Here is a 10573-nt window from a genome sequence, read left to right as displayed (position 1 = left end):
CTTCTAGTTCCACTGTGGTCCTCTCTTAAGTGTAATTGACAAAGTAACCCAGTGATGCAAGAGGAAAGTCGTATGAATCTCAATCTAGTGCGGAACAATTAAACAACATGTGCACCATTAAGCAACACGAGTCTAGCTGAGAGGTGGAACTTGCAGTCTTCGAAATTCTGAAATCCACATTAGAGCAATACCTTTATTAGGGCAATCAAAATGTCACAAAATAGTGTGCAAGCCATGAAGCTTCAATCTGATCAAAGCCTCAAAAAGGAAAGTGGGAGAAGGTTGCTGACATTCAAGGGAAGCTCTGTTAGGTGCTCTGTTAGGTGTGATTTCTATAATTTAGCAGAGCATCATTTGAATGTTTCCCACATTCAGTCTTGGAGATTTTCATCAGTTGCAGATCCCATGAATTTCAACATCAACCAAGTTTTTTCCTCCCCTCCACCTTAGGTTATCTTCTAGCCTCATTTAATATTATTTATTATTTTATTTAACAGGATATACCGTATATGCTGTTTAATCATACATAACCTCTAAGCAGTTTACATAGAATATGAAATGTTCATTAAAAATATTGATAAACTCAAACATTAAAAGCAAGTTAACCTGAAATTTATCAAAATGCATAAAAGTATATCTTAAAACTATTTCTGGAAGACTTACCTAAACAAAAAGACTTTAGCAGGTGCCAGAAATAATACAGCAAAGATGCCTTTTAATATCAATGGGCAGGAAGCTCCAGACACTAGTTGCTGCCTCACTGAATAATCAGTTCCTTGGAACTGAAGAGTTCTGGAGAACTTGAAAGTGTGACCACAATTTTCTTACATTTTGGTTGGCCCAATAAAAGCATTGCCCCGATACAGGTTTTGGGATTTTTCTTATGGACCAAGATGGCTACTTCTACGTTTTGAATCTCTGAAGTGTGTTCATATTTGGTTGCATTTGCAAATGTAGATAAACATATGTGTATAAATGTAGACTGCCAGTGTTAAGGAACAAACCGCTATTCTGAATAATGCTTTTTGTAGGGTAGGGGAGGGAGCACTGGGAATGAGTTTATGGAACTTTGATGGCCCAAAAAAGTTTGAGAACCACTGATAGATGCTGCTACAATCAGGGCCATGAGGCAAGGTGAAGTGACTGCCTCAGGCGTCAGGATCCGCAGTGGCCATAGCTGTCAACCTTTCATTTTTTTGCGGGAAATTCCCTTATTCCAGCGCCGTTTCCCGCTGCTTCCTCCTAGATTGTTAGATATCCCGTAGACTGTCCCCGGGACAGGTGAGGCTGCTGATCCCTTATTTTCGAGGCTGCTGATCCCTTATTTTCAAATCTGAAAGTTGACAGCTATGGCAATGGCACTGGCAGCAGATCCCAATGTAGACTTTTATCCCCCTTTTGTTCCTGAGGGAATTGGGTATGTTTGGGCTGGAGACCGACAGGAGATCTGAGAGCCCTTTTCACATCACTTAAAGGTTGTCAAATGGAAGATGGAGCAAGCTTGTTTTCTCCTGTTCTGGAGGGTAGGACCGGAAACAATGGATTCAAGTTACAAGAAGAGAGAGTCCAACTAAAACATTAGGAAGAGTTGTTTGACAGTGGAACAGATTCCCTTGGGAGGTGTTGGACACTCCTTCCTTAGAGGTTTTTAAGCCGAGATTGGACGGCCATCTGCCATAGTTGAGATTCCTGCACTGCAGGGGGCTGGACTAGATGACTCTTGGGGCCCCTTCCAACGCTTTGATTCTATGTAGATCTCCGCTTACTCCTTCCTTGGTGGGGAAGGGGAGGGGTCGCCACTTTGGGGTTTCCCTCAGGCGCCAAAAAGTCTCTGGCAAACCCTGGCTACAACCCACCCTCTCTGCTCAGAAGCACAGGCCCATGGGATGCTGAGGCCCCCAGTCTTTCCAGCGACAGCCCCTTCCCTGTGGCCTTTCCTTGTTGTGATGGCCTCCTTAGTCTGTGCAAGCCTGTTTTGGGGAGGGTGTTAAGGGAGGGGGCCTTGAGCTTTCCCTCCCCGCCCTCCCAGCTAAGTTTGCTCCCCTGCAATTTTTCTGCACACACCTCAGTCGGTAGAGCACAAGCCTCTTTTGCATCCGACCTCGTGGTCCCTTCCAACTTTACAATTCGGTGATCTAGCCATAGGAGCCAACTCCCAGGGGTCCAGGGGCTTTTGCCCCCCAATAAAATATTTGAGCCCCCCCCCCCAAAAAAAGTTAATGGGCATCTCCAAACATGGTGTGTGTGCTGCATCATGCGATCGATTGTGTGGGGCGGGAATTGGCTGCCCCCCCCCCAAAAAAAATATTGTTTTTCAAGTTGGCGCCGCTGATTCTAGCAGAATCGACCCTCGGAGAAGTGCGATGCCGCTGGAGGGTCCTATTGAAGCCTACCCACGTCTACTCAGAGTAAGCTCCGCTAGAGTTCAGCGGGTCCCACTCCCTGGGAAATTGCATCTTTGCAAAGGGCTCTCCCTCCGCGCATCTTTGCAAAGCGCTTCTCTCAGTCAAAGCTGAGCTGAAGGACAAGTCCTCAACACCCTCCCCCCCAAAAATACATAAATCCCGATGCCGGTCCCTGATCCTTAGGAAGTGCGGTGGATGGGAATGCTGAAGTACGCCTCCCGTCCACGTGCGGATCCAGCCGCGGCTGCATCTCTCGCAGGCCGCTTCCTCCTCCACCTCCTTCCTGCTCCCTCCCGGAGGTACATGAAGGCTGCTCCGCTGCTCACCCTACCGGCCGGCGCCGTGGCTTAGTTGGTTAAAGCGCCTGTCTAGTAAACAGGAGATCCTGGGTTCGAATCCCAGCGGTGCCTGCAGAGGAGTCGCCTCTGTTTTGCCTGCGCCTGCGGGAGGCGGCTTTATTTTTATGCCCACCCGCCCTGCTCGGCTGGAGCAAGAGCGATAGAGGCGCGCTCGGATCCTCCGCCTCCTTCGCTCCAGGTGCTGCTCAAAGGTTTTGCTGCTGCGCGCCGCTTTGCAAGAGGCTCGTGGCCAGGCGCCCGCTTTGCAGGATGCCCGATGCCCTTCCTAGGCGCCCATAAGAGCAGCCCCCATGCCCCACCCCCCGGCAGCAGCCCCATCGCGGATCCACGCGGGAGGGGGGGGGACGAACCCGCAGCCGAGCCCTTTGCGATTGCAGTCACGAGTAAATGTACACCTTTTTGCAAAAACGGGTTATCATAACAAGAGAGAGAGATAATCTTACGTGTGGCAGTAGTTTGACATCTTGCAGAAAATACGTTTTAATTATAATTTTTTACACGGAAGTGTGTTTGTTGCCTGCATCTTTTAGATTTGAACTGCCGATTTCTGTGTGTATGTGTTTCTCCTTCCTTTAAACAGGGCCACTTTTTAACTATGCCAGGCATAGGGGAAAACACCCTCCAGCTCCCATGGATGACCCTCTTGATTCTTTAATGTTTCCTATTCTTTCATGCTTCCTTCTTTGTTGCTTAACATGTTGAAGAGGATGCTCAGCAGATGCCCACTGGTGACGCATGATTCTGAAGACAGACACACACAGAGAAACTTGACAAGGTATGGTATGTTTTTCAGAATCCTGCTTATTCCGACCACGCAGACTTTGAAGGGAAGAGTGTTTGTCACATCATTCTACATTCATTCATTCATTCATTCATTCATCTATTTATAGTCATGTGTTTGTGTAGTTGTGCAGATTAATCCGGAACCACTGCTGTCCCTGCTTATTTCCTTGCCGTCATCAATACAGGCGAAAACTCGCAGAGGGGCATGCATCAATATGTGCCAGGAAATGCTTTATCAAGTCGATTAATCCAACTCAAAGGGTCGATCCAGTTTAGGCTACAATCCTAAACACCCTCACTAGGGAGGAACTCCCATTGGATTCAGTGAAATTTACTTTGGACAGTGGTCAGAAAGTGTCACTGGGACTTTCACAAGCAAAGCTCAGTGATGATGGAGGTTTGTCCCTTGGTTCGGTTTACAGACTTTATCCTGGCCTCTTCCCCCATCCTCCCATTCAGAGCCTCCGGAGTTGCCCATTTCCTCCTCATTATGCCAAAGATGGATACTTGCACTGGCTGGACCTTATGTCACCATAACACTGTCCTCCCCTGTACTATCATTACTTAGGGTCATGGTCGTAGCCAGGCCTTTTGTTAGGGGGGACAGAACCTCAGTTTGCTATGTATTTTTATTTAATTTTATTGTTGGGGGGAAAGCTGTCCCTCCCTGCCCCCCCTTGGCTATGCTCATGCTTACGGTTGTCCTGTGGTTGATGGCTTAGTACCAATCTTACCATGGTCCAACCAGCATAACTCAAAGGCAATACTGCAGCCTTACAGCACCGTCTTGATTATGTCTACTCAGAAGTGAGTCCTGAATTCACTGGGAATCATCCCAGGCAACTGTGGTTAGGACTGCAGGTTTAAGTGAGTACGGTCATACCTTGGCTCCCGAACAAATCGGCTCCCGAACGATCAAAACCCGGAAGTGAGTGTTCCGGTTTTCGAATAATTTTTGGAAGCCAAACATCCGGTGTGACTTCCACGGCCTCCGATTGACTGCAGGACGCTCCTGCAGCCAATCAGAAGCTGTGCCTTGGTTTTTGAACAGTTCCAGGAGTCGAACAGACTCCTGGAACACATTCTGTTCAAGAACCAAGGTACAACTGTAAATGATTTCTTAGATGCTAACACAACCACTGGTAAAAACGTTGTCTGGGTTACTGTAAGCCCACAACTAACATACATGCTTTTAACTTGTGCGCATTCAGCTTTACATGTGTGGCAAACAAGCAAACAAACAAATAAGGGTGGAGAGGGAGCAGGCTTATGAGGAAAATAAGTTTGGCAATCCCACCTGCCATCCAACCCAATGACTATATTGGTTTTGGCTTTGACTATATTGGTGTGATCCCCCAACATAACACATGGTAAGTTGCAGGTTTACTGTACCATATGAACCAAGCCCCAAGTCTCAGAAGGAGGATCTCCTCTCTTAGAGGATAGTATAGGTGTTGAGTCCTGCAAGGTTGTGGTGGGCTGCTGGAAATTCCACTGCAATGTGAAGTTCATGCAGTGGGGGTGGGGTGTGATAGGGCCTCTTCTATAGTGACCTTCAGATTGTGGAATACCCTCCCCTCCTAGATGTGTCTAACCTCGTCAATGAACACATCTCAATGGCATGTCTAAATGTACTTGTTCCCACAGGCCTTTGTGGGTGGGTGACCCCTTGGGATATGTAATCCCACCCCAGGACTGTGTGGTGAAAGGTGGAATGTAATTGCTAGCAGCAGCAGCAGCAACAACAACAACAACTTGGGTGGCTTGCACTGGAACAGTCCACAGGGGCCTTGTGAAGAATAGTGTAGATCAGGCTTCCTCAACCTCGGCCCTCCAGATGTTTTTGGCCTACAACTCCTATGATCCCTAGCTAGCAGGACCAATGGTCAGGGATGATGGGAATTGTAGTCTCAAAACATTTGGAGGGCCAAGGTTGAGGAAGCCTGATCTACACTATTCTTCACAAGGCCCCTGTGAACTTTTCCAGTGCAAGCCACCCAAGTTGTTGTTGTTGTAGATACTTGAAGCAGAAATTTAGCCTGTGGGACTTCAATATTCCTGGAATATTTTGGCACTTTTCCTGCCTACAGAGCAGCCTCACAGGAGCAATACTCCACTTCTGGAGTATGTTCTCTGTTTTGGGCATATTTAAAATGGCTTTGCAAGCATTTTCAAAATGGACTTTAATTTTCTTTGTTAAGATGCCAAAGATCAATTGGTTGGGAACGTGTATAAAGAACAAAGCGATGGGGAAGGAGAGGTGAAAACATGAGGACAATCCGTCTTCTCAGAGGGGTGGTTTGGCAGAAGGAAATACTGTGCAATTCAGGGACTTTTCTGAAGTCAAATGGTGCACAGGTATGTCACATAAAATTAAAACAGGGAGACAGAACAAAGTCACTTCCCAGAAAGAGGTCAATGACCAAAAGACAAGCAACACTGTGGAAGGGTACCCTTGGAAACAAAGAGCAGCATTGCCAAGTACTTTTCCTGAAAAGGACAGGACTGCCAAGGAGAGAATGCTTGCGGTAAAGGAGGCACAAACAAAAGTGGCAACAGAAATCAGAGCTGGATGTAAATCTCTTAGAAGTTTGGCTGTCACAGGTATGGGACTCCATTCTTATGGACAAATTAATGGCCTTATTAACAAGAGCACTGTACTGGAAAGAAAAACAGCAACTTTTATGCAACGTGGCATCCTTTTATTGAATAGTACAAGCTATTAAGCATGGCTTCCATCACTAGCATCACATGGAACATTGTGGAATGACGTTTTCATCTGACTACTGTACATTCAATGGACCACAACTGGGATCACTTCATGTTATATTTCCTATCTTTCCCTTCTCTCTCTCTCACACACACACCCCACAAGAACAAGCCATGGCTAGATTTTATATGGCTTGCAGGTGGGTGGGGAGAGATTTGCAATAAAATAAATTACAGTCTGTATTCTATTAACTATTAAAAGGCTTGTAAGCAGGCATGGAAAACAATAAATGCAGCCTCTTAAAATAGATCAGAATCACTTAATACTGTCATGTTATGACTTTTGAATCAGAGTAATAATAAAAGCCACAATATAAATCAGTTGTCGGAATAAGAAATGACAGGGAAGTGGGGAGATGCTTGTGTATTATTGTTCCGGCTGTTGCGTTGTTTGGTTGGAAGTGAAAGCAGCACTTGGGGAACTCCTCAGAGAGCTGAAGGGCAAGGAGTGGATGTGAGGGCAAGATTTATATACCTTAAAATGAACCTATTAAAGCCCCATCTGCACTATACATTTAAAGTAGTATTACCCCACTTTAAACAGTCATGGCTTCCCCCAAAGGATCCTGCAAATTGTAGTTTGTTAAGGGTGCTGAGAGTTGTCAGAAGACCCCCCCCCCTTCCCTTCACATAATTACAGTTCCCTGGAAAATTAGGAGTCAATGGTTAAACCACTCCGATAACGGTTCGTATGGGAAGAGGTGGTCCTTGACATATTGCGGTCTTGAGCCGTTAAAGGCTGTATAGGTCAAAACCAACACTTTGAATTGGGCCCATAAACTAATTGGCAGCCAGCACAGTCAGGCCAGGATTTGTGTTATATGCTTAAACTGTCTTGCCATGGTGAGCAAGTCATTCCTGCAACCATTGAGGGAATACAGTCAGCCTGCATGTATCTCAAGCCAAAATCACTTATAGTCAAAACCCTTTGGGTTCAATGGCAGGTGGGACTGCCAACATCATTTTCCCCAGAACCCCACCTCTTTTCCTTTTTTCTTTTCTTTTTTGCTATGCGCACAGGTTAAATGCATGTAAATGGTGGGCTTAAAGTACTTCTGTCTGAATTAATGCTTTCCTGTCCAATCTCTCAACACTATATCTGTTCTGAATTTTAGATTGATTGGTTGATTTTTACTGGACTCTGTCTTCTGTTGCTTTATTGTAGCTTTGGAGGTATTTGTTTTATTATTTCAAGGCCTTGGGCAGCAGCCACCAGTAATGTGTAGTTCTGCTCTTTCTTCCAAGTAAATTTTTAGGTTTGAGATGTCAAGTAACTCAACATGCTCTGCAGTAAATACAGTGGTACCCTACAAGACGAATGCCTCGGAAGATGCAAGACGCAAGAGTTTTTCGTTTTCTGAGGTGCTTCGCAAGACGGATTTCCCTAAGGGCTTGCTTCGCTAGACGAAACGGCCCTGCCTCTCGTGTCATGGCGACGCGCACTGCACGCACCCACGCTCGCTTCCCCGCTCCTCCGGCTCCCTCCCACCTTCCCGCTGATGGTTGGTGCCTCGCGCTGCTGCCCACCCCCCTCGCGCGCTCCCCTCAGAGAGCCGTTGCCGCCAGCGCCTCTCTCTCCCTGGTGGCGGTTCCGCCGAGTCGCGCTCCTGAGCCCCGCCGCCCTCCAGCAGCCGCGTCACATGGTGGCCACAACGCGCGGGTGAGTCTGAGGTACCGGCTGCGGCAGCTGTCCTGCTTCTCCCCGCCCCTCCCCGCCATTGTCAGTGTTTAAATGCAGTGTTGCTTCGCAAGATGAAAAAACTCGTACAACGAAAAAACTCGCGGAACGAATTAATTTCGTCTTGCGAGGCACCACTGTAATGGTTGTGTACACAACATACATTCAAAGCACATTTCACTCCCCACCCCCAGAAAAGAATCATGAGAACTGTAGTTTGTTAAGGGGGAGGGAAACTGTAGCTCTGTGAGTGGGATTCTATTCTGGGATTCTTTTTTTGATGGGCATGTGCTTTAAATGTATGGTATGTATGCAGCCCATCATGGTTATCCAACTGTGATCTTAGGGAAGCTGGGAAATTTAAACGGGCCTGCAAATATATATTGATAATCTTAACAATATGCACTTTATACAAGGAGTTTAACAAGATTGATTTGTGCTGCCTTGGTAACAATTAGTGAAGGCTACTGAAACCTTTCAAGGGAGAAATGAATTTTTTTCTAAACAATTGCTCTAAAGTAATTGCTAATATAAAGCAGGCCTGCCACAATATAAAATGCTTGGCAAGGTGGTGGAACATTGCTTAATTTCTAGCAAAAGGGATTGTGGGGCTCAGTCTTCACTAGCCTGTCTAGAAACAACACAATCTGATCGAGTAGCTCGTCTCCTTGATTCCTGCTCTATGGAGACTCTGCATTGTATGCAGCTAAATTATGCTCACATTAGCCCCACTGAAATTAATGGACTTGTGTTTGTCATGTCCATTAATTCAAGTGGATTTACCATGAGTATGAATAGCTTTGGATACAACCCTCTTTACAATGCCCTCTGTACCGGCTCAAGAGGGCTTTCGCTTATTTTTACTTAATATCTTCCAGAGTCAAACCTTAAAAGCACTGAAAACAAAGGCCAATGAGCCCTTGTATAAAATAAACCCTGCAGTGGAATAACCAGAATAGTTCATGAGAAGGAACAGTCTTGCAGATTTAGGAGTTGCCTCTTGCAGTCTGGATGGGTTGGAATGATAAATTGCTAAGTGCAAGATCAAGTGTCAATTCAGAGGCACTGTTGCCTGTTGTGGGGACTTCGGCTAAACTCCAGCGCTTTCAAATAAAAAGCACACGTGACATTATCTTCTGAAGACCAATTATTTAGGACAAAACACAGAATAAGAGACCTTTGGCCCAAACATTAGTGGTAGCACTGAATCACTGACATGCTATTTACCAACCCACCATCTATTGTTTGTTTCTTTACTTTTACTCAAAAACAAGCCACCCTTGTTGAAACTGCTAAATGTGAATTACCACAATGTTCTTCCTGTCACTTGTACCATGCACAGATAATTAAAGCATTAGAGAGAAACGAAGTCGTTAATGGCAACGTTTAACCCTGATTTATTTCACAATTGATGGTGGTAGTGTAGCTGTTGTATGCAAAGGAACCCACCGCAGTTGTTCATCTTGCAGGAACAAGATGCTGCTACTCACAGCTCATTATCATATTCACAATTTGTCAGGGAGCCTGCTGTAAGCATCCACTCTGCATGTAGGGAAAGCATCACCCAAGGAGGCTCCAACTTTAAGGTACTACTGCTGCGAATTTCTGGGCTAGTGGGTGGCAGAGCAACCTACAGCTTTCAGGCTCTTATCATGGGAAGTGGAAAACTACCAACAGACAAGTCACCACTAGAAGAATCACCCCATCCTCTCTTTGCATAAACCCTCAGTGGGGGCCAGCTGGCCCAATAAGGTAGATGGGGCACTGCCCCACCAACTTCAGCCTGCCCTCAGCCAGCCCCCCCCCCACCTGCCTACCTTCTTATTCACAAGGAGCCCAGGGAGTGGAATAGCTTGTCTGATACTTCCTCCTAAGGGTATGTTCACATAACCACTAACTCCATATCCACTAGTTTTCAAATATGGTATTTGATGCATTTCTCCCCAAAACAGCTTCAATTTTACTGGAAAACTGGATATGGAATGTGAGCATTAGAGACAGGGGGTCACATAAGGAAGGCACTCATAGCTCCACAATTCATATTATTCCACTGTATGTTAAAAACATAAAACCAAGTCAGAAAGTACGCAGGATACTTTTCTCATTGCTGGTGGAAATGTTAGACTTCTTGAAAGTATTGCTCAAAATATGTTCTCATATTTTTGTTGCCAGTATTTTTTTATAATTTATGTGCAAACCCTCATGAGCACAATTTCTGCAACACATGCAGTAAAAGAAAGCGAAATAGAACGGTACTGAGGCAAAAGGAATTAGGGATTACAGCAGTAATTTAAGGCTGATCCTTATCATGTGCAGGCACATATTGCTTGTCTGACTCCGCAGTGTCATTAGATCCTCCCCTTCAAATTCCACTATATTTCTTTTTCGCTAATCCCAGTTTACACCTCTTTTATTGAATTCATTTCCCTGGGATTTATGAGGGTTGGGTTTTTTTAAGTGCAATCACAGTCTTAGGACTTCTGCAAACTTTGACAGAATTTCTCTTCTTGATGGATAATTACTAAGTCTGCATCTCAGGAATCATTGGCATACAATGGGTTTGGCATATAAAAACAAGT

This window comes from Podarcis tiliguerta (genome assembly GCF_965153285.1).
Source record: "Podarcis tiliguerta genome assembly, chromosome: 8".
Taxonomy (NCBI): domain Eukaryota; kingdom Metazoa; phylum Chordata; class Lepidosauria; order Squamata; family Lacertidae; genus Podarcis; species Podarcis tiliguerta.
The sequence above is the reverse complement of the archived record's forward strand: the minus strand, read 5'-3'. Positions refer to the sequence as shown.